Raw genomic sequence first — 26,202 nt, forward strand, 5'->3', positions numbered from 1 at the left:
TATCCATTGGATTAAATTGAGGAGCTGGATGCAGCTCCGTCCATCCATTATACCCAGGTTATTTCTGCTATCAAGATATTGTCCAGGATTTAGAATGCTTTTGTGGTTATAACAATAAAGAAATACACTTTACTTGCAATGAGAATTGGTATTTGAGCTCACATATGATCTTTCTAAAGTTATGTTTTCATCTTGCTTTATGCGAGTCCAGGAGGTAGTGAAATAAAGTTGATGCCGAAGGCAAATGGGGTTCTATGTGGTCTATGAGTTCCTCATAAACAATTATTTGCAAAAACCACGGGCCTCACTATATATGTCATGGGTTTTTTTGTGGCTTAAGAAATATATTTTGAATTATTTATCCTTGTAAAGTCAACCAAAAACAAAATGAGTTTCACAAGTTTGATTGATGGCTTTGTATGCTGGATATAAAAAAACGATTACATTTCCCTTTGTTCCAACCTTAAAGGAGCCCTAAGTAGTAAACTAAAAGGATCAGCAAAAAAGTGCTTAACATAATCAGTAGAGTTTGCAATTTTTTAGATTTGAAGAGGAAATTGAGACCAAATCATATGTGCTTAAAACTAATGTTAGAAGATAATGTTCTTTAATTAGTTATGGGTCGTAAAGCATTGTGTTTATAGTCTAAACCCCAGTTCAAATGTTAGGCTGCATCCTAACGACACAAAGCATATGGGCATGACCATGACAAACTGCCTTAATTATGTTAGCAATGCTTGGGTGAACATATAAAGATCACGCACAAGAAAAACTTAAAATCAGAATGTATGGTCCTTACAAACTTTGTTGCTGATAACTTAATTGGCAGTCTCTGTCTCCTGGGGTTGTACTGTACTTTTAAAGTAAAACATCAAAGTAGATTTAAGATTTCTTGAGTTTGGTGTATAAACTCTGAAACTCATTTGTTTTTTCTGGATGGCATGCCAAAATGTATTCTATAATTCCTCAAAAAAATTCATACATTTTATTGAAATATATGAAATAAAGTAACTTGTTTAAAAAATGATTTGATAGCTTATTCACAAAGAGACAACATTAAAGCTAAATAGGCTGCACACTCTGTACTGTATCATGAAATCCAAACTCAAATAACTCGCTTGTTTTATTCTTTCACACTCTACAATTCACAAGCTGTAAAAGTAGCTTTCATGTACTGCTTGCCAGGGGTGATTCACAGCAGGTAATCATTCCTCTGCAGTATCTACCAATAATTACTAATCTTCATTGTGCAGCTGAAGAAGTGTGTGCTGCCCCATCAAAAAATGCTGCTGCCTTCTGACACATCTAATTATGTTTCCCAGACATGTTTGCGAAAACAATGGTGGCAAAATTTGATGTGCTGCTGCTCTCAAACATGGATTAAGCTCATTGGCTATTTTCAGAACATATCAGGCCATTGCAAGCTTAATAAAGAGGACAACCACGAACTGTGCCCTATGCCTACGAGATACTGAGAAATTCAATATTTTCTGACATGGACCAGCGATGATGCCACCCCACTGATATTGTCGTTAACTCTTCGGTATCCACACACTAAGACTAACCCATAATGTCCTTTCCATCAAACAGTGTGTTCATGAAGTTCTCAAAAGAGTGTCTGGAGGAGTTGTTTTGCCCTTTGGCACCACTGTTGCCGTTTGCAGGCCTTGGTGTCTTAATTATTATGCCACCAGTCATCGTATTTGTCTGTGTGAAAATGGCATAAAAACCATGGAACATCGTTATTATTCCACAGCTTTTTATTTGAACTGATATTAGCTACAACACCCCAACTGCAGTCAATTACCATGCTGTTTGTAAGTTAGACAGTGACCTTATCCAAGCTGACAAATGGCCAATTTCTTTACACCCCTCTGCATTCCAGCATGCTTTGCCTTTTTTTATTTTCTAAATGCCACATTTGTTCTTGTTTACTCTTGAAGAGGGTTCCTCTATTTCATCTTTCATTTTAATTCAAGATGCAACATTTAAGAAGCCGTTGCTTGTGTTTGCCCGTTTCTTTTAAAGTATAAGTGATTTTTCTTGACCTGTCTTTTGTATTTGTGATCCAAAGGATTCAGACATGATGTATGTAAACAAAGCAGATGTTATGTAGATTAACTACACGAACATATTTTAAGAAGAGTGGACTGTATGAATTTCAGGGTATGAGCAAACCATAATCACCTGTGCCAGCGAATTGATAATGGCCTGGCAGTGTTCCTAGCTCATCTCCTTGGGGTAATGACCCCTGAGAGCCACTGAACCTGCTGTGTGTGCTTATCCTACACAAGACGGAGTTTTACCGTCTTTGCAGCCCACAAGTCAGCTTCACCTCAGTCAGGCATTAAAATAGCTCTCCCTCACAAACGCTCAAGGCCATTCAGACTCCCAAGTACCAAGTCCATCTATAAAATAAGAGGATGATGTGGCTATGTATTAGAGAGGTTCCTTCACCTGTTTTTAAAATGCTAAATGGCTTTGTACTAGTGTTGTCTCCAAAATGATAGCCATCCTTATTGATTGATTTGTACGATTGCTTCAATTCAGTAGCTTCAAGGGGGTCAGAAAACAGAGACCATAGTGTTCAGGAGCTCAAAAATACATTCCTCAGCCTAATAGGACTCTTGTCTAGCTTATTGTTTTTGAAGCATTTGCCAGATTTAAATTCAGCAGGATTCATTTCAAAAACCTAGTGTTCGTACTTGTCCTGACATAAAAAATTAAACATGCTTTGGTCTTCTGCTGTGGGAGATGTAAACATGGAATTATAAAGATTACAGTTCTAATAAATGCCCTCTATTCATGGAGTGGTCAGTTAAAGAACTATGTCTGAAGTTGTTTGAGACTTTTCTGAAAAACATGCACAGATAAAAACTGTGGAAATAAAGAAAACTGATAAACTGCTATTGTTCAAGTCTCTTTTCAGGAAACCTCTTATTATAAAAGTCAGTAACATGCATTCTCATCCAGGTTGTTCAGTATTCAGTAAATAGTCTTTATGTTCGATACTTAGCAGCTCCAGTGAAGCAGAGGTCCTTAAGTGCCTTTCCTCACCTTGTTGTATGTGTGTATAATTCCTGGAAAGGGGCCATTGGATATGTGAAACTGAAGGTTGATGGTCCAGTGCTTCTGCCCAGGAACCTGCCCCACTCTCAATCACCTTATTCAAAGTGCCATAAGCTTGTTAGGTGCAGTATTGCTCCTCTCATTTCAATTTCCTGCATGACATAGGTTTATTTTTTTCATTTCAGTTGCTCCATTGGCCCTTATCAGTATATTTAGGTGGTCATACTGTACTAATCATCATCAGGCATCTTTAACCAAGAGTTACAGTGGGAATCTCTTGATGGTGAAACGTGGATCTCTACATAAAGATATATGGATGTAAATATGTAAAATCTTCACGGGAGGGAAGAGATTTTGGTACCAGAAGTCGGATTTGCATTTGTAGTAAAGTTTTAGGTGTTTACCAACAGGCTTTTGATAAATACAGGTCATGTGCAGCCGCGGCCGCTGTATTTGGGCAGGATGGGCAGAGCCCGGCCTTCCACACCCCCAACCTTTCTTTTATAGATAAAATATAGATAATTATAAATTATAGATAAAATATTTATTTCAACTTCAATCACAGTGGGAATTGTATTACACCATATTGTGGCTTGTGACGGACTTTGCGAGTGGAATCTGTTTTTATTTTCGCTGAAATATAGCCTACCTCCAGTGTGGCTGCTTAACGTTAGATCTATGGCCATTGGCCAGGGCAGATGCCTGGTCTGCCCTCAGCTAAGCCCGGCCCCGCCGAACTCTCGAGCACATTCTACCAATCAGAATCACTGTACGCCCCTACGTAGCATACTATCATGTTACATTTAGCGCGCCTGGATGCTATTGGGGCAGGTGTATGATCTGCCCTGGACATGGAAAGGACTCAAAGGGTTTAAGAAATATTACTCCGCCCATCTAGCCAGTGGGAACTTCAGTGCCGCCAAATTCCCCTACAAACTTGTTGGATAAAACGGATAACTATGTCGGATTTGATGAAGGATATTGGCTGTTTAATCCGGATTCACGTTTGTGGTAGGTAAAGACTTTACTTTATAGTTGCTATCTTACAAAGTTTAAGTGATTGTGAACGAAGTCTTTGCAAAATGGGAAACTGGGAGTGATTTAATGAAATATCTTAGCTTGATGAGCAAAGCAATGTTGAGACAGTAAACAATGTGTTGACAGCTTCGTACATGTACAGTAGGTTACTTGTCTGCTAGCTTAGGTTGGAGCACTGTCGGTGTGTGTGACATGAAGCATTTTTCGGAAAAGGCAAAAAAACACGAGTCCAGCAAGGCGCATCTGAATTGTGCCATGAAATTAGCCATGCTAGGTAATGCTTTGCGACAAGTTTCCCTCTAATTGAAACGTAGGCAGTATTAATTCCTTTCACAAACTTTCTCTTCGCTCATTTTCACGTGGCTTTTGTGTTTGTTGTATGGCAGACTTTTATGCGAGTGCGCACCCCCCGCGTATGGTTGCATAGACTATTGGCCTATTGCGTATGCTCCATAAAAGCTCGCATTTTGATAACGCAGATCATCTGCCCCGCCTATTTTCCAGACCACGAGCCGCAACTGGTCATGTGTAGAGCAAAATAGGTGAAAACCACCAGTTATCTTATGATAGTGATTAAGGTTTTATTGGATTCTTTAAATTGCTTGCAAAAAAATGACTACCATAGAGTACAAGACGTTTTTTTGGGTGGCTTCAGGGGAAACAACAAAAGATGGACCATTATAAAAGGACACAAATTTATACCAAATTATGTGTGAAAGGTCTTGAGTCTCATTTTATAAAATTTAATTTCCAAGAATAAAGACTTATTGGGACACCGTGTTCTTTTCCCTCAATTCCAGCAGAGTTTTTGAGAGAAGTTTCCAATTTTTGAACAGGAGTCTTTTAATTAATTTTACTTTTCCTCGTGTTCCTAGCGGCCATTCATAGTTTTACACTTTAGAGCTTTTTTTTTAAACTTTGGCTTTTACCACTAAAATATATAGAACTTTTAGAAAACAAATGTCACAAAGTGCTCCATATTGAAAAAAAGAAAAGAAAATGGAGACAAAAGCAAAATGCCTTGAAGTGATGAAAAGATCATAAAAACATCAAATGAGACAACAGAAAATAAAAGGTAACCAAACAAGATACAATGAGACTAATAGATACAATGGTTGAGTTTTTTTTCTTTAATGAGGACTAATATCCTCATTTGACATTCACTCCATGCTTTTAAAACAATATAACAAGGTGTCAGTCTTAAATTGGGTGAGACATGTGGAGGATAAACCTTATGAGGAAAAATACATTTACTGTGTACGCACATGTGTTTGCATGTGTTCACATCATATAATGTTGTAAAGTCACAAAATACAGCTTTATGAGCCAGCCCCAAAAACTTAAATGGGAACCTCTAAGCTGTTATAATGAGTCCCTGAGCTCTGAAAATCCTTTCCCAGTAATCTAAAACTGGTGAAATGAATCACCTTACTTCTTAAAACTCAGCTCTTAAAAAATACTTTTACTAATATCTTTGCTTTCATTTCCTGTTTTGCTTGTGTTCTGTACCTTTACTGCCCTGTTTTTATTGTCATATTTATCATAATTTAGTTTGCTTTATCTGAATTTTAAGATATAAAACTGTTATCTAATTTCTTTAGAGAATTTTGTAAATACCGTCATTTTTATCTGAACAAAAAGTAGAAAGGAAACAAAATACAGTATGCACCCAGTGCTTTTTTCATCATACATTTCTCACTTTCATTAACTCAGAAGCACTTCACAAACTGATAAAAAAAAGACTGTATACAGACACACATCATGGAACCCATAAATAATAGAGCACACATAAATTAAACATCGGAGTTGAGTTTGTGATAGCCGCTCACAGTAGGCGGACGAATACACTTCATTCCCCCCTCCAAGACGTAATTAGGAGACTAGCAATGCATGCATGGAAAAGAACAGAAAAACAAACAAACAAATACAGGGTGAAGAAAGCCACAGGGAGCTTACCCTCTTACTTCCCACAATGCATTCAGTCTCCAGTAATGGTGAGCTTAATGAGAGGACAAAGCTACGATGAGGAACATCTAATAAACAGTTTCTGACCTCCTTTATCCACCTGACATCCTCAAAGATTACAACTCCCTGCCATCTCCTTACAAACCTCTCATCCCTTCATGTTTATCAGTTTCTATTTAAGACTGATGACAGATGCAGTGCAAATTGTCTAGTTACCACAGTTTGTGGCAACATGTCATGGAGGATAGTTGGCTGAATGTCCGAACACACATATTAGCTGGCATGAAAAAAAAAGATACACATGAAAATGACATGTGCAATGTGGGCGTAGGTTTAGGACTGTGGCTGTAGTTAAGAACCACACATTTTACTATCTATAAGGCGACTTAAAAGTATTTAAGAATTTACACATATCAAATCTATGAAGCTGCAAATAATGAAAAAGGCACTATTTAGGAGTCTAATGTAATCTGGGTTTATAATTATCAATCTAATTATTAAGTATGCCGTTGAAACCATTTACCAGTCAGAATGGTCTTTCAAATCCAAGGAGCAAAAAGCAAGACACAAATAAGGTTTAAAAGGTGTCTAAATTCTTTCAATTTTAATAGAATTATTAGTGTTGTTTTACTCACAGGGGGTATAATTAATGAAGTCACTGTATCTATGAAAATGAGAATTTACAAGGTGGCCAGTACATCTACTAATGATGTATGTCTGTAGCCGCAGAAGTCGCCATAGTTAGCCTAACAAGTGCAACACTAGCAAGACCCCGCAAGTTTCAGGTTAACAATTAATTTGCAATTGATGCAAAATTTTTATGATTGAAAATTCTGCAATTTAAAAATCCCAATCCACACCTTCTTGTGAAAGAGTGAACAGTGCTGTTTTAAATGTGCTGAGCGGTCCAGGATACTGTGAGCATTGAGGCTGTAGTGTAGAACACAGGTTTGAAGAAGCTTTGCCTAAAAATTTTAAAATCGATAAAGTGGATAAAAGGCTGTAGAACGTGACCACAAGACCTGTTTGGAAGCAAATAAAAAAAAAAAAACATACAAAAACGCCTAATGTATTGAATTACACATCTTAAAAATCACAACAGTCACATGGAACATAAACTTTATGTCACATACTTACACAACTTTGGAATAGCAATAAAATATTCTCTCAATGGCAATGTATGTATGGCAACCTTATGACTGACCAATTTCATAATGTATTATTGTCATGTTTTCATTCTGACATCAAATGAACTACGTGCTGTACAGCGTGGTTCATTGGTCATCAAGTTCTAATTATAGGATTGTTTTGCCACCAACTAAACCTGTGAATAACATACAGTTTTAAATAGTCAGCTCATGCTCACTGATCCCCCCTCATTTCTGAAAGCTTGCTGAAATCCCTCTGCTGCACTCAAGCAAGACCCCATGGAACAAATCACCTCTAAACACAAAGCAAACTCATTCTGGAACTTACTTTTTCCATTGTATTGGCCATACAACAGGCTCAAGAACTTGAATAATTTATGGCTCTTGTTAGTTTAATGGTACTGGTGATCACTCATCTAAGAATACAGACCTGACTTTAAACTAAACTAAGCTAAACTCTGACATTTTGACAATTCAACTTGTATTATTCATGACATGAACCAGTCTGTCTAATTGAGACACTAAAGTACATGCCCTTCTGTTAGTTCACCCCTGATTATAGCTTTGCCGATATTGAAACTGACATTTCAGATTTCTTTATGTCTGTGTTTTTGTGAAAGACCTGAATGAAGCCCTTGTGTTTTAACCAAGATGCCAGAGATGACAGTGCGACAGCATGTTAATATGTTCTCTTAGAAATGTGGGGGCTGCAGTGTTAAACAGATGATCATGATGATGGCACTCCAAGTCACGTTACTCTTGTAGCAGACCTTGCCACTTCTTGATTATTCTCGACAGTCACAAAAAGGATGAATATTCTCAAATCAAAGCAAAGAATTCCTAACGGTGCTGGCATCTCCCTGATCAGCTCATAATATCATTTTGAGGACAGTATCAATGGATAATTGAAGATTAGCTAAACTAAACCGAAAGAAAATACAGTTTCTCGCAAAATTGGAAAATTCACTCTCTAGAAAATGTAATCCGTGTTCTAAAACTATCGTCTGAACAAAATTAAATCATATAAGGCCGCATTGGGGATCAACTTGATGAGAACTGAGACAAGAGTGCAACAAAAGCATCATCATATCACAGCTAATCAAGTAACTTGAGAAATGATGAGTACTTAAAGGGGAACTCCGGGGCATTTGAAGCGTGTTTCCATTGCTAGAGGTTGTCAAATACTGCTAGTAGGACACAGAGAGGTCCAGATCTGTGCTCCCTGTGTGAAGATCGCTCTGTCCGCACAGCATGTCATGCGAGGCTAATACGTGGTGGCTAAGGGGCAAGCGCTAACCCTTCCACGTAAAACAACAACTTGCACACTGCAGAAACGTCACACCACTTTATAACCCATCCGACAATAAAGTCACAAGCCTTACCATCAAAACCATATGCATGGTTCTCACATTACTGGCATGGGGACGTTACAAAACAACTTTATAAACAGCATGTAACTCACCGGCTGGTTGTAGGCTCGCGCATGTGAAAGCCCAAAAGAGTCGATGGACGATAATCTCATAAACAAAACAATTATCTTCTCTAGAAAAACTGCGTTCAAGTATTTAAAACATTACAACAATATTACTGGGCATGTATTGTTGTAATGTTTTAAATACTTGAACGCAGTTTTTCTAGAGAATATAATTGTTTTGTATATGGGATTATCCTCCATCGACTCTTTTGGGCTTTCACATGCGCGAGCCTACAACCAGCCGGTGAGTTACATGCTGTTTATAAAGTTGTTTTGTAACGTCCCCATGCCAGTAATGTGAGAACCATGCATATGGTTTTGATGGTAAGGCTTGTGACTTTATTGTCGGATGGGTTATAAAGTGGTGTGACGTTTCTGCAGTGTGCAAGTTGTTGTTTTACGTGGAAGGGTTAGCGCTTGCCCCTTAGCCACCACGTATTAGCCTCGCATGACAGGGTGTGCGGACAGAGCGATCTTCACACAGGGAGCGCAGATACGCATCTCTCTGTGTCCTACTGGCAGTATTTGACAACCTCTAGCAATGGAAACACGCTTCAAATGCCCCGGAGTTCCGCTTTAAGGGGAACGATGGGTTGAGAGGAGTTGGATGTCTCCTTCATGCATTTAAATTACCATAGGCTTGGTTTTACATTGTATACAACATATTTAATCAATCAACCTATGATATTATCATTGTTTCTATTCACAGTGATTAGAAATATAAACATACATATAACTTATTTTCAAATTTGATTATATTTTTATATTACATTATAACATGTAAGTTATAACATATAAGTATAAAAGTTACTTGTCAAGTTCATCTTCCGGTTACTTTCTCAAGTAGCAAGCTGAGTTATCATACAGAAAAACTCCCACAGTTACTGAAGAAAAACCTGGGACTTGCAAGCAACTTCACCAAAAGTATTCAAGTTGACACAAAATGGAAAGCTCAGAAGGCTCACCCATGTAAATGTTGCCAGGGTAGTTATGAGTAATTCAATATATTAACATGTCAAACGTGGAAATTCTAATTTTGGAAAGTTTACCCCTGGTGACTGGGTTGAAAGTACCAGTGGCAATTGAAGTTTTGGATACTTAATGCACAAGTTACTTTGCAACTTTCATAAAGTGGTGCATAACTGTCTATTTCAATGCCATGTTTCAGTGTGATGGATTAACATAGTCAATCAGTGCATTTTAAACCTGAGCACGATCTTTTTCCTGAGCTTTAACAAATAGTTTTATTGCTTCATCCGAATGAAGAAATTGTGCTGCCTAAGCCTACCAAAAACATAATCTGAAATGAATGAATGGATGAATGATCTGAATGACACTGAAAGTAAAAACTGAGTAAAAGGAAACCAAAAACAAGGTTGTTAAAAGAACAGCTGAATTGAAGTGGTCGTGTACTCCTCCATGGTCTTTGTAAGTAATGCGTTTCTCCACCTCTTCCCCTCCACAGACTTTACAAAGACCTCGTTGATTTGTAATAAGTTAACAGACTTGGATGTTGTTTTTGCTGCAGGCATAAGATATTGCCATGGATGCATTGGGAAAACCAATATAAAGGAACATTTGTAGGCGTCTCAGATACCACAAAGGCTTTGACCAGGATAGTCATTCAGACTATGATTTTGTGATGGGTACAGTAATCATTTCACCACTTAATAGCCTTTAACATAACAAAATACTAGCTCGATCTAAATATAATTCCATTGTACACAACACTGCAGTATCTTTTGAAATAATTTACATTGTAATTACTGGGCTTCATATGAAATGTTTGGAAGAAGTTGAGGAAATAACGATTAGTCAATATACTGGGTGGAGATTTGAGTCTATTACCTAGAATAATGAGACATGTAGGGAATGCAGAAAATAGATAAATGCTGTTATAGTATGCACCATTCACGCCAATGTATCCAAATTAATCTGAAAAACGAAAAAATCCATATCAAGAGGATTGTTTACCTAAATATATTGGAGAAAAAATTAATATCTTCTCAGAGACCAAAATTAGACATTCTGACATTTTACTGTAACCTGAAATCTAATAATGTCACAAAACAAAGCAGCTCATGTGTTTTCAGGCGTTTTTCTCTTTCCGTATATGAGCGCCCCGGCATCCTTCAATAAATTGCACTTGTCCAAGAACGAAGGGGGAAGGGGGGGGGGGGGGTATTTGCCTCCCAGCTACAGGAAAGTAGGTGCATGGAAAAAAAACAAACAATCAAATTCATAATAAGTCAGAATGAGGAGTGGCACAATGAATTGAGAATACTTGCTGGTTTATCCCTTTCCTCTGTCAGTACTACAAAGGCTTCCATCTCAAAACAGGTCCTCTCGTGGTGTTCTCTCTTTGAAACGGCAATAAGGCTTTCCATTAGTGAGTGTTCTGTCATTGCCTACCTTATTCACACAAATTATTTTTCACTTTCATATCTCAAAGTGAGCAGGTAGATCTAATACCATGGCCAATTGATGCTAGGGAAATGCACCACTTCATTGGAGGAGAAAACAAACAAACAACATGTTCTTTATCTGCAAATGTCAGCAACAGAGTCTATTCCGGTGAATAAACCCTTGGATTTTTGCTGCAGCAATGATTAAAAGCCATGTCAGTCTTTTTCTGAAGAAAGTGTGGCAGATGGGAATTTTTAGGGCTAAACCCGAAGACATTCAGAAATGCATCATACCCTGACGAATGCGCACCTCCTCTCCCCCAACTGAGAAAATAGGGCCGCATTGCTGGAGAACAGGATATTTCCTGCTGTGAGAGGATGTGGGAGAAGTAGCCTTTGTTGGGATGAAGGCCTGCTGATGTGATTATAGTTGATCTCCTTTTTAATGAGAAAATTAAACACTTACTTAACAATAAAAGAAAGAACTGACTTAAGAGGAATGTTTAGTTCAAAACATGGTGAAGTTATTGTACTCCAATATGCTTCAACTAACTGTGCAGAATGAGTTAATCACAATCATTTACACTATGAATATTCACAAGGGACTAAATGTGCAACATACAGTATAAAAACATTCAGACCTTGAGCAACAGCCATAACTACCAACACAAGGTCAAAAATGATTCAGATTTAATGGTAAATATACCATTCTATAAACAACCCTGAAGTTTGTTCTCATAAAACTGAATGCACATCTGTAAGTTTTTCATCACTATAAGCGACTCTTAGTTAATACATGTATATGTTTAGTGTAAGTATTTTATTTGCACTCTTCACTTTTAAATTAATTAATTAATGATTATTTTTAATGGGTTGTTTATTTTTTATTTCTTTTTAAAGAATTTATTTATTTTTGTTGTTGATTTGTTTTGAGTCCTGAAAATGAAAGGCCATTATTATCGGGGTATATTACGATCTTTGATCTAGAGCAGATCGTTTTAATTTTAGAGCAAGATTCTTTCTTTTCAGGCTCACGCATAATACTACTCTCAAAACACTGCTCTTGCACGAAAAGTCCCTGCTTGAATGCAAATATGCTCTGCTGCCCTACCAAACTGTGTCTGCTCTCGGATTCACTGGTCTTTAATGTCCCGCTTTGCTCTTTGAGCCCTTCTGCTTGCACTCAGGTTTCATCTGTGCGCTTACAAAAAAACTTCTGTTCTTGGGTTTTAGCTTTTGGCTCTTGGATATCTCTGAAACAAGTGTCAAATATCTTAGCCTACAGAGTGCCGGACATTATGCCGACTACTGCTGCTTTGTGGCTGTGCTCATTTTACTTCACAGTGTATGGTAGTTTCTCTGTGCCATCAGAGTTTGAATACGAATTTCTGATATTGAATTTTTACAGCATCAAAATCAGACTTTGAATTTGAAAAACCAGCAGTGTAAAAAAAAAATCTATTTCTAAAAACAAAAATTCAGTGGAAAAAAATTCTGTGGAAAAAGAACCAGACCCCCCCCGACAATCTTCTGTTTAATCACATAAATATTTAACTGTATTTTATTTCAACTCAGATTCATTTGTAGTTCCAATTTGGACCAAAAATATACCCATCATTATATTTATCTCATGATGTCTCTGTTGATTAATACGTCGTAATAAGATACAAGTTTATGTAATCTGTGATTTAAAGACATTATATTTACCTCAACAAACAAAGAAACAGTTTAAAAAAAAACCATAATTACCAAACAAGATATTCAATTATAACTACACAAAATAATTCTGCAATTTATTCTGCTCTTTGGCTCCCCCTGCAGTGTTGGGGTGTAACATCTCTTGGTTGTCATGTTGAAGACGCCATATAAGCATTAAAAGCCAACCAAAATTAAGATTAGAGTGGTGCAGGGCTGGAAACCAAAGCTTTGAACTTTTAGCATCTCAGCCCTCAGGTGCTCTATGGTAGTTTCAGGCCGGGGAGTGTGCATATCAAAAGTAAATCTACTTAAAAATTAGTCTGAAGCACATAGTTGTATGGTTCACAAACTTCTCCAGTGTTGCTTTGATGCTTATAATTCCTGAAAAATCTGTTTGCATTCCGTTTCAATCCATTTTAGAGATATTTCAAAACTAGATAGAGCCATAAGCGCTAAGCTATTCTGCCATTGCAGATTAGCTTCCAAATAATATCATCAGTACGATATACATTGTGTACTTTTTGTTAATCCAACCAGTTATTGTCTGGAAGTAAAATCAATGCACCCATAAGTAAGAGGGAAAAGTGAAAATCTGAGAGAAGAGGTTTAGCAAGTGCAAAGAAGAAGACAAAGTGTTAAAGTGCTTATGAAACAAATTTTAATTGTTGGAATTTCACAGTTTTTGCTGCTGATTCTAAAGGTTCCAAGCCTTGCGATTAAAATTAGATATTGTCTGGATAATAATTTATCCGGGAAGTCATGTTAAAACGGGCTCAAAAGGAGCCACATTTTGTCTTTTTGTGCGAATTCTTTTTTTAATGCTTGACGTCATAGGGTTGACACAGAAGTTCTCTTAGTCTATGGCATCTATGGCTAAGACATCAAAGCACGGCAGAAAATATTGTGTTGCTGGAGGGCCAAATGGTGTTAGTTGCAAAAATAGCAGCTTCACTGAAGGGATCTCTCTGCACATGTTTCCCAAACCAAAAAATACTGGAACTGAGGCTGACAAGGAGGAGGCAAAGACAAGAGCACGGTGGATACAGTTTGTACGGAGGCATCGTCGTGATTTTGAAGTGTCCTCAACATCCGTGTTGTGCTCCGTACATTTCCATCACAACTGTTTCACTAAAAATGTGGAGATCGCGGGAATGGTTGGGAATAGGAGACGTATTTTAGCTGAAGCTGTTCCAACTATTGACATCGCTGGACCTGGTGTGCCGACGGAGACTGTCCCTGCTCGAACTACTGCTCGGGCGCGAAGACAGGTGAGTCTGAAATTTCCAGATCGGACATTACTGGGCTTGTTTTTTTTATATATATAATAATGTTCGCTTCTGAGAGGCAAGTGTCGACCACTGCTATTGGCTGAGAGCGCGGTGGATCGTATTACTGCGTGCTGCCGCCTGCCGATAGCTGCACCTGAATTGCTGCTCGGAAGCAGGGGACTGCTCGCTTTGCTCTTCGGTCTACACACATATCCAGCTAGAATTGCTGTCTGGTCTCTCCGGTGATTGCGCCGGCTACGACATCCGAGGCTCCGTGGATTACTCCTACTGATGGTCGCTGTCAGTCGTGCCGAGGCCGGGTGCCCATCTCCCTGCCGCCGACCCGTGAGGATCCGCAGATGGGGCCGCGCACTGGAGGATCTCCGACCCATTAATCCACGCCATTGTTTATTAAGCTTACATTAAAACCATGTTATTATCACATACGTTTTTTTTTAAGTGGCTGGATTTCAAAGTGCCACTTCGTTAGGTTTCAACGTGTCAAAGACAACGCAGCAGAATGCCATATCTGCGAAACCAGCATGTTCAAATCTTTTCCAGTTTACCACAGCAAACATACACTTTTGTGTCATTTGATTGATAGCATCTTAATAATAATCAGCGTGTAGTAGGAGCGATGGCTTTCTATTACCCATAAGGGAGGTGCAGAGAGCCTCTACAATATAGATATTAAATCGATTTGTGTGGCTTAAATTCAACGAAAGTTTTTCCACATAATGTTAGAGGTGTGTTCTTTCGACCTGCTGATGTTTGTATCAGAATTTTGGTTCCTTTATGAGATATAAGTCCATCAAATGTATGTTATTTTCGCAGCCAGCCATACTAGCAAAAAAGGGAGTCAACCCTATGACGTCACGGTCACGTGGCCAATTTCGCACCAAAGGCCACATAATTCACACTTTTAAATGGCCGTTTTAACAAGTTATGCCCGGAAAATTTAGTTCAAGTTGGATTGATGGTTTTAGAAAAAGACAAAAATTTAATTTGAATGATAGATGAACATTCGTTTCAGTTCATCTTTAAGAGAAATGGCTCAAAAGGAGATCAGGCCATTTGTACAATTTCAGTTAGCAAGCAGAGTTTTGAGGGAGAGCTGTACAGTCCATGATGATCAATACAGAGAATACTGCTCTCAAATCAAAAGTTGTTAATATGTAATTACAAGTCTGATTTTATCTGGTGGAATTGCTTGCCACATAAACTCAGCCTTCGTGATGTAACCTGCTGCAATTTCCACATAAAGATAACTTTACTGCACTGCTGAAGAGTTTTATTTTCTCTTCTTCTATAATTGATTAGAGATGATGCAGTTTACGAGGAAAATGCATTTAACAAGATATTAGAATAAACACCAGCTGGATGATCAGCCAGTGCATCAAGGCATATGTGAAGCCGAGAACAGAAACATCAAATTGTGTCTCAGTGAAGCACTGTGAGGGAACAGGATTTCTTGATTAAGATGCTAAACACAATCCCATGCTTGGCTGGCTTCTCCTATGAGGGGCCAAGAGATTAAGATTAAATGGTGATATTGAGGGAATGACACTATCTGTCTGTAGACTCCTGTCTCTTAACACACCATCACCTCTGGTGCTTTTCTAATTTTTTTTTCTCCCTCAGAGATGCAGACCCATGTCTCTACACAGCTATGCTACCTACACTTGAGTTTGGGCAAGCAAGCAAACACGTACGAGTGCTTGTCAGAGATGTCTGCGATTACGTAAACGCAAGTTTACAAGTGTGACAAAAGCTCCTGCCACAGGCAGGAAAAGTTTGACTTGTGAATAAAAACTCTTGTCACGATGATCTTCTTGTTGCTTGAATACTGAAAATGGCTTCAGAGATGACAGATCTGCAAGAAATTTGTCTGTCAAAGCAAACTGTGCATCACTCTGGGTTGTGCAGCTGTGTAGGTGCCACCCAGACTGTTTTACATAGATTACAATTGACATGGGAATGGCAAACCACTGCCCTTTTTGTCCAATCAAATTACAGGAGACAATTCCGGTATATCTATATGAACCACTGTGTGCTGACTTACAGTGAGGAGAAAGTTCATTAGGTTTATAATGAGTAAAAGGAAACCAGAAATATTTAGATTTATAGTTTTCCCAGTCTGACTTGACATCAAATCAAAAAAATAAAAATTTATTTCTCATTCATGAGGACCAAGCCCTAAAATATTCAGCTGCAAACATCTTTGCTGCAGTCATGTCTTATCAGGGTCAACTATGAATCTGTAATGGCTTCCTTCCTTAAGCCACATTATCCCTTGATATCTGAAGAGGCATTAAAGACTGAAATTAATGAGGTATCAGATTTCACTTGGATTCACAAGGTCAAGCAAGCTCATAAAAGAACAGCTGATCTCATGCTTTATACATCTGTATCCAACCTATACCACACTGCAATGAGACAAAGAAAATCCAGGGGATCTTCCTTGGTTTAGAATATACACATGCTTTCCTGTCATGTCTTAATTCTTTTTTTATTATTATTATTATTATTATTATTATTATTATTATTATTTACAGTAATAGCTGGGCAGCACATCACAAAAATAACTGCTCAACTTAAAGGTCACGTGTTGATGACATGATAGGTAAGTACCCAACAATCCACAAATACTCTTTGAATGACTTTCTCTACACCATTCAAGCGAGAAATACACAGTTCCTGCAATCCATGACGGTGAATTATTTATGAATCATAGGTGCTTTCTTTAGAAGCTGTGAAGAGTTCACAGACTCATTGTAAATTTAAAGCATGTTCTTTATGTGACCGGAAATTCAGGATAACAGAAGATAAAACCTCCGTCTCAGATGCCACGCATCCTGCTGTTTTGACCTGCTTGTCCTGGCTGCATTGATGAAAGATCAAGACATTATTCTGCAATAATTTAGGGTTCAATGATCAGAGGGGCTGTAGCAAGGGAACTTGACACAACAACGCCATCCTGACATAAAGCCGATGAAGCTCAGGTCCAGGATCCCAAAGTTATATCTGGATAAAATAGGATTCTCACAAAGTCTTCGGAATAAACTCTTTGCCTCACATTAGGACATAATAACGTACTTCAGCATTGAAAAAGAATCCTAGATTTTCTGCCTGATATGAGTTAATGTTCGACTGTGACCCAAATGACAAAGAATAAGTGGGTTGCAGCAGTAAAAAAAAAAAAGAAAAAAATCTGAATCACAAACCGAAGCTTTGATGATTGTGGTTAGAATTACGGTCGAGTCAACATGACCTAACAGAGAGGGCTGTTTTTTCCCCATTTAATGGCTGGATTTTTTTTTTCTTGAAATAAATCTTTCAAAATTCCCTGACAAAGTGCATGTGAGAGCTGTTTTAAGAGAGATGTAGTGCTGGTACATGAAAGCCCTGCCACTCAACCTGCAGGCTGAGCTAAATCTCAGTGCAAACAATGTCGTGAGGTGAGATCAAGAAAATCTAAGAGAAAATATAAAACTACAGATCATTTCTGGATCAATCGTTGTCCAGAAGAATCTTGACATTCCACCAAACCTGGTAGGATGATACTTACATACAGTCCCCATTTGTTCTCGAATTTGCAAAATCAGTGCAGCTCATATGAGCAGTGTACGCAGGATGACTATATTTGGTAAGGTTTAAAGGTGTGAACTGAGTCCATGTGTGAAAAGGTATAACCATTACTGACAAAATCAGTGAATGGGAGTCTGACAACATCCTGGCAATCAATTAAGGGCAACCACCACAAAGCTGTGTGACAGTCTTGTTGAAGTTAATCCACTTCAGTTTGCAGGACACTGTTCTGTTGACAAATATGCCAAACGCAGGGATTGAATTTTCTGGTTGATTTGCTCAAGCGATCAAACTCTAAACCCTTTGACCTATAACACAAAACTACAATCAGGAAACAGTGCTAACATCTGACCTAGTCATGTGAAGCCATTCATACAATGTACAAAACCATTTTTCTCAGGGAGAAATTAATCAGAAATCAGCAGTGATTAAATCAGATGTAACCAGAGAAGTCAAACACAAGAAGATATTGTATTAAATGCTTGCACACCATATTGTAATTTCCTTAGCATCTCCCTATTGCAAAAGTAAATTTGCCTTATTAATTCTGGCCTATCAATCATATCGCTCATTTTAAATTAACTTACAAACGAGTGGGGTATGTTTAAGAAAGAGAAAGGTATGGAATGGCAGCAGCACAATATGTGGTGGTGGCAAAACATGTATGAAAAACAAAATGGCTGAAAATAAGTGAAATAGTATGAATGCTGGACTTTATCCAGCATCTCACAGTAACTATAAAAGTCAGCTAAGAGACTGTAAATGTCGGCTGCTTACCACTTTCAGAAGCAATCATCCTCTCAGCCATTGCCTATTTTTCTCTCTATTCTTTTGCTGTTGTCGTCTCTTCTTTCGATCTTTTATCTACAAAGAGAGAAGAAGGAAGAATCAAAGATAAAAAAAAAATACATTCTGGTTATGTTTACAAGGTACAATGAGAATCAATACCAAAAATATTGCAATTCCAAATATTGGAACACTATAAAAGTCCATGGGCAAAGAAAGAGCATTTAAAATGCTATAAAAATGCCCATGAGATATTTGGTTGAAACTATTTTAAATAACTTTTGGGCAAGAAAGAGGGACTTAAGAGAGCAAATAAGAAATCCAACTGAGGATGGAGTGGGAAGAAAGAAGAATTATGACTTCTAGTCTCTGTCATGAAAGCACCAGCGGATGCATCATATTGTTCACTGGCTGCATGAAATATGAAAGTTAAGATGGCCATAAAAACAGCACGATAAATAAAAAAAAGCACAACACAAATCACTACCGTTAAATTAGAATTTTTGTTTTGTATCTCCTGTGGACAGTGCTGACAGTTTGATACATTGGCTGGGCCTCTGTGTGACACTCAAACAGGTAGGAGGTTCATTCACATGAGCCAGCTGAACTCTTGGTTTTAGTGGAAAACATGTGGATGCAATGTCACTCAGCTGCCACTTGTGTTTTAATCAGCAAGAACATCGTTAAACATAGAATAAAGTTTAAATGCAAATCAATTAGGTTCATCAAACAGTCTTCAGGCAGTAGACAGGTTAAATTTGCATTAAAAAAAGAGCAACATTTTAATGTGGCTACAGCACGGGCACCAGTAAATTAGCCTAGAGATATCTATAAATTAATATGCAACTTTTTAGTTACTAAAGTTACTTGCAATTGTATGGAAATCCTCTCTCTCAGATATTGAAACCCCTGCAGGCATAGAAAAAAGCTGCAGAACACATACAGTATATTGATAAATCTGCATTTGAGAAGTGCCAAGTCAGACAGTTCCTTGTCACAAATCATCTACTGTACATTCCATCATTAAATCACATGCTAAATATCCACAGGCACCTCGACACACAACAGACTGGTTAGTAAGAAGTTGGTTATCTTTTTGTTAGACATATCAGATTATCCCAGCTTCTTAATACCATGTGTCATGACCTCCTTTCCAATTATCTGCAGTTTTTCAGCCTTTCAAGTTTAAATTACATTTCAGTTCAAACACTGATTTGCAATATGATGGGGCAATTTATATCATGAGATGGAGTAGATTAGATGTTGATTATCCCCTTAAAGAAGCAGCTGTTTTCAACCACTGAATTCCAACTGCAGTGTGTTGAAATGGGGCCAATAAATGGACTCAGAAGACAACCAAAAGCTCTAATGTGTGCTGAATTTTCAAACATGGAAATAAATCACATGATGTACTGTACACCTTTACATTTCAATATTCTGAGTCAATTCATATTTTTTTGTTGAAATTTCCGCTTTTGGTTTCTGTCAAGCACACTGACCTGTAAATAGCACCTTTAAAAACAGCACACCATTCTTACTTTAATAAGTTTTATATAGTGCGACCAGTCATGAATTTTGCACAATTTTTATGCCTCACTATTCTGTCAAAAATATGTGCACAGAATTTTAGTCAGCATTCATGTTTACAGAAAACTCCACAGCGACTCGGCATCTGACATACTTCAGTCAATAACTCGATCCCACTCTTGTGAATATGTACTGGGACAAGGACACTGGTCCAATTAAACAGCCAAGTCCAGCAGCAACTGTAGAGTGAGTCAAATCTGTATGTAATTGTATTGAGTATCTAACCTGCTGCAGACAGCAGTCAAAGCGCTCTCACTTTAAGAGAGGAGGACTGATGAGTGAGCCAAGCTAACTAGTCCTCAGAACTGGGACAGGAGAAGAGAGAATTGTCACCATGTTGAAAGAACTCAAACTTCATAAATATTTAGCTGTTTAAGCAGATGTTATAATGTGGATTTTTGCTCAAGTTCACTTTCGCATCAGATGGGTGTTTTTTTGGAACTAAATTCTACCAAATGAGGAATACCCATGTTGTGTAGTTAATGACTGCATGAAAAGTGGACATGGACATGCCTCTGTCAAGAAAATGTAGCATCATTAGAAGCCTTGAAAAAATCCACAGGGAGATTTTGTTCAAACTACTATAAGTTTACAAGGCTTCAATTGTTTTAGAATTCCTCTATCCCTGGAGCAATTGTTAGCTTGGCACGTCTTTCAGTTCCCCTCCCTGATTCTCAAACCTGAATCTCAAACCTGACTGCTGTCTACAGCAGGCAAGACACTGACGACTCATAAGTACTTCACACAACTACTGCTCGAAAACCGAAACCTCTCTTCAAGCAGGCAGAGGAACTTGTCACAAAGCTGAATCAACATCTGTGTAAAACGGAGAGTCAAGATTGCTGAACAGGTATGTGACATTTTCTTGACGTGTTATTTATGTGACCCGCCACTAGGGAATTAAGAAAACAAGAAAAAACTGTTAAGGCTCAACTCAATGGAACCAAAACACTGCTGTCAAAAAGTTCAGGAGCTTTAAGATAAAGCAAGGAGCTCCTTCCTCTCCATGCAGAGGATACAATCAAATGAATGCATATTTCAGATGACAGGCACGAAGCGCTGACACTTACATGTAACATGTCGCATCTCTGATTCAAACATTGTTACAGCATCATGCTTACTTTTGTTTGGTCTAAAAAAGCAAGGCTGACATTATGATTGATCTTTATTCCAGCATCGCTGCTCTGACTTTTCTTTACTGAAATAAGTCCCCTAATCCAAACTGCAGGACGGTGGTAATTATGCAAAAGGCGTGCCTGAGTTAGTAATGTAATGAGAGACAGAGACAGCGCTACCCTCTGTAAGACCAAAGGCAAAAAAAAAGTTTGACTCAGGACACCCTTGTTATAATTATTCTTGACACCTTGTGCTATTAGTAAGCCATTAAGAGTTCAAGGACAATAGCTGTCCTGTTTTTTGATCATTTATCCCTTGGATCCCCTCGTTAAACCAGAACTCGGTTCCTCGCAATTGCACAGAATATTGATGGGCTGTAAAAGGGTGATTTGACTGAATTCCTAATGGTATCCTTTTTTGTGCCCTTGATATTACAGATGAGCCAAATATCTTTGACATTCCAGACTTAAAAGTTAATTACTTGATGTTGATCTAATATTCCTAATAATCTTAATGTGTTATAAGGGGAAAATGATATGTTCCATTTTAGTAATCTTGGCATAGATTTTTAGTCATACTAGTTTTGCTAGATAGTGAATAGCAATTTCAGCTACCGGAAAGATAACCATAAAACTGTGGCTATTTGATCAATTGAAAATTACTTCCATCTCTCAGTCTTGTGCCACAATTAGGTCAGTTTCCATCATGATTTGTATAAAAGTTAATTGATAGACTGGTACAAAACATTTATGATTTAGAAGGATTTGGTAAGATCTTATTTAGTGCAATAGTGATGTGAATCCTTTCATTGTTGAAATGTTGCCATGGTGGTATGTGCATTCATGTTTATTTCAGCCAACTGAACATCACGTGGTATCAATAGTTCTAAAATTTGGTCAAATACTTCAATTAATCATTTTAACGTTATCTTGAAAGCATGTGGTTTGATATTAAAGTTGTATATCCAGTGTATTTAGACTTCAAATGAAATCGGCACACTAAAGTACCTGTTAAACATAAGCATATTAGCATGCTGACACTGACAAGGTATATGGACATTTAGCTTACATTATGGTGTATGTCACTTTTATTTTCCCTATCAAATTAGGTGATCTTCATTCAGATTAACCCCTAGACCATATCACTGCATATAATGGGACATGATAACCATTTATTGACAATCATGCTCTCAACTCAGAAGTAGTGGCATCAATTCCCCTGCCAAAAAGTTGGCTTTAATTATTAAGGATGCATTAACACAACATTTGCCACCTGGAAACAAGTAGCGCACCAATCATGACAATAGCTTCTCTCTTAAATTATATGGCTTCAAAAGGTCTTAATATGCAAGAACACCTGGATGCTAACATCAGAGCTTCATCAGCATTTATTCTCAGACCCAAATAAATTGTGCTTCAATTTGTAGAATAGCAAATGGCAAGGGACAGATTGGGAATGGGATGTTTGTTTTCCTTCCCATTTCATTGGTAAGCCAAAACTGAGACAAGAAGAAAAGTTTTTGCCAGCAACATGATTTATTCTTTGAAATTTTGGTCATAGCAGAAATGTGCACGTGCATGTAGAGATGATCTCATACTGTTTGTCAGATGGACCTTTGAAGAAGACCACTGATGTGAAACTAAGTTATCGATATTGATGGAAAATATTTTTTTAATCAATAACTGATTACCACAGTATGCAGATATACAGTTTAGATGTGATGGTCATTTTCCTTGACGGTGACATACCCATGCACCACATTCAAAATGAGTGAAAACTGATTTTCAATTGTTCCACAATGAGCCACTTTGAAGGTGAAATCTACAGCCCGCACTCTTTTAGTATATTTTGAGAACAGCAGTGTATGTGTTGAGTCTAAATCTTAACAGTATACAGGAGTAATATCAGCAAAGATGAAAACTCAAGACATTTTTGAAAGTTTAACATCATGGCAGCATAGAAAATGTCCTCGATGGGAATGATTACTGTCACACCCAGAGAATGGAGGACGCAGATGCAGGAGGTTTTAATTCCAAGACTTTTATTTGGAGGACAGCAGATCAAACAGTTCCTCGTGAGAGAAGCTAAATGGGCTATGAAATATTAATCTAGGAATATACTTTCCAAAAGTGGAGAAGTATATCTATATAAAAGTTATCCAAAATCAAAATCACTCCACTAGCGGAGGAGAAAACAAAAGACCATGAAACTTTACTATTAAACTAAATGTCACTCCTACTGAGGAGGAAAAGCAAAGCCTCTCCTAAAAATCGGAGGAAATATGCTATAAACGTTTTAACAAACAAAAAGGCCACTCCACCCAGGAGGGAAAACAAAAGACTATAAGCAAAATAAACTCTGTACTTCTTACAGGATCTATATTATCAAACTTACTCTGGGAAAAAACAAAATCACTCTCACGAGGATAATTACCACTGGGAACGAGGAAACACGGGAATACGGGAACTCGGAAACGGGCTTGGCAAAACGCTAGGATGATGCACTATACAGAGACAGATACAACACACTGGCACAAGACAGGGGGAGACGCAGACTCTTAAGCACACAGGGGTAATGGGGAACAGGTGGAATCATTCATACCACAATCAGACTGGAACACGAGAGGAAGGGCAAGTGACCTGGAACGAGAGGGGAGTTAGTCTTTCAAAATAAAACAGGAAATGACAAAACAATACATGAAACGAGACAAAAACCCAACTTAACCTCACCACGGTGTGACAATTACATTTTCTAAGAGGTTTTAATTTGACTGTTTAGCCAACAATGGGGAGAAGAAAATAACCACATGCTAAGAAACTCATCCCCTGATCTAAAAGTTTGTACTTTCAACTAATGATACACAGCTAATAAAGCAGAACCAATTACTTTGCACAGCTGGGCACATTTTATATGTGCCTTTCGATCTTAAGTGTTTGGTTGCTTGTAAATACACGCCCGATTCATACTTCTTTACAGTGCAAAACTCAGCAGGCCACAATGACAAGAAAGCAGTTAATCACATTATTATGCCGATTAAGAAGCTGGTCTGATCCACTGAAGTTAGAAAACCAACAAGGGAAATAAAGATGTGAGGCACTTTTGGATGTCAATGTGAGCATCTGAAGTACATGAAGTACATGTGAAGTATGTATTAATTCGTCCTGGTACTTTCAGCTAAGTGCTCACCTTGATAATACTAATTACCAAACCAATAATAGGAGACCTTATTTTTGGGCATGTTTTCCCTTTGCTGTTTGATCTTCTTAATGGGGAAAGTGGCTCTGGCTTTTGAATGCCATTTACAAATATTTAAATGGGGGAATAGGTTATTCATCTTGGCTCTATGATTGTTTGTTTCCTAATCGAAACCATCACTTCTTCTTGCTAAATTGGCAAGCTTTAAGAGAGAATAGCGGACCCTGATTGTCTTACCTCATTTTCATGTTGGGTTTGCAGGGTAATCCCTAGGTGTTGAAATGTAAAGCAGTATCACAAAAGGAATAATAATATTCTGTGGTTAAATTGGGTGCTAACTCCCATTTTATTAGTACTGGTGCCACAAGAATGACAGTGTTTGATCATATTTTCTGTAAAAAGTGTCATTGTACGATGCGTCATTAGTGCTGGTAGCGCTTCCACTGCCTGTAGGCATAGTTCTTTATCCTCTCACATGCAGACTTCATGATGACAAAGCAAGAAGCATGGCAACAAATAAAAGTGTCCCTACCATCTTTGATTTGTCAACAAAACATATGCATGAACTTTACATAGCTGAGCTCATGCTGAGGAAGATTGCAACCCGCGGAGCAGTGTATTCACAACACATGGCATATCATAGTGACTGGGGTTTTTTGGGATCCTATAGTAATGCGCTCCCTGCTGATACTCATTAAGAAGGGAGCAATAATTTTGTTGTCAGGGATTAACTTTGTCAGCAGAATCCTTGTTGCGGCTCAGATTAATTGAGATACTCCTAAAACAGCAGAGCCTTTTCAGCTAAATCTAACTGTTTAATTATTTGCAATAAAAACCGAAGATATGGATTACTGTAATAGTAACAATTTCTTCCTGTCCAACTTACTCCATGTAATCACTTTTCTTTGCTTACAAGAGCACAAGGTATATATAGAAATATCAGTCATACATACATACATATATATATATTCACACTTTTTTTTTTTACAGTTACAGGAATTCAAAACTTAAAATGATCACAACTCTTAATTCAGTTAATAATGATGTTAACTGCATAAGTGACCAAATAATTGCAATGTTGCAACTTCCTATGACGTCTCAAACTTCCTTGATATTTTTCAACACACATTTTTAAATCATACACACACTTGGGAGTAAATTCTATAAAATCTCTGTTTCAAAATCCAAAATATCATAACTAATCGACTCAGCACACCCAACAACATACCTGCAACATTCAGTTTTCCTCTTTTTCTGGCTACACATTTATGTTTCAACTAAAAAAAGGTGGACTTCTCAAGAACTCTTGTGCAGCATCTCTATCCTCCTATTGGATGATCTGTGAAAACTGCCTCCTGGGGAAACCTCTTAACTTCAATCTTTGGTGACTAGCTGCAACAATGTGTGGGGTTTTACAGGCCTGTTATCCACCACTTGGCATCACAAATTGTAGCAATGTGTCTACACAAGCAGCAATCCAGTGTATAACAAATCTGGAATATGAGTTAGATTTGCTCAAACCCAATAAAATCTTGTAACAAATAAGATCAGGGCTGCTCCAGTTCTTTGATGAAATATAACCAAACTGTGAATCTAAAAAGTAGAACAAAGAAAAAACCTTCTGGCTAAAATGAACTTTTCTGCCTCATCTGGAGCTGATAGCTGACAAACATAAAAATAAACAAGAAGGTTGCACAGTTTTGAAAAAAAAAAACATCAAATTGTTCACTCACTCATATTTGGGGTCTCTCTGTGCTCATCTCGACAGTTGGTACCTTAAGCGCCTAAGGGCCTTTGCATCAAGCAGAACCATTTTGACTAGGCTTGACTCCGGGGGTCACAGCGTGACTCCAGAGATGAAGAAA

The 26,202-nt window shown here is 37.8% G+C and overlaps 1 protein-coding gene across 4 annotated transcripts in view; it reads right to left on the bottom strand.

The window, feature by feature from the left end:
• Window positions 1-26,202, bottom strand: part of lingo2 (leucine rich repeat and Ig domain containing 2) — a 216,076-nt gene that overhangs the window by 73,160 nt on the left and 116,714 nt on the right. For all 4 annotated transcript variants that reach the window (XM_075481847.1, XM_075481844.1, XM_075481845.1 and 1 more), the window contains one exon: window positions 18,431-18,517. The gene's annotated coding sequence lies outside the window, so the exon portion shown is untranslated. The remainder of the gene's footprint in view (window positions 1-18,430; window positions 18,518-26,202) is intronic.

This window comes from Odontesthes bonariensis, chromosome 13 (genome assembly GCF_027942865.1).
Source record: "Odontesthes bonariensis isolate fOdoBon6 chromosome 13, fOdoBon6.hap1, whole genome shotgun sequence".
In the NCBI taxonomy this organism is placed as follows: domain Eukaryota; kingdom Metazoa; phylum Chordata; class Actinopteri; order Atheriniformes; family Atherinopsidae; genus Odontesthes; species Odontesthes bonariensis.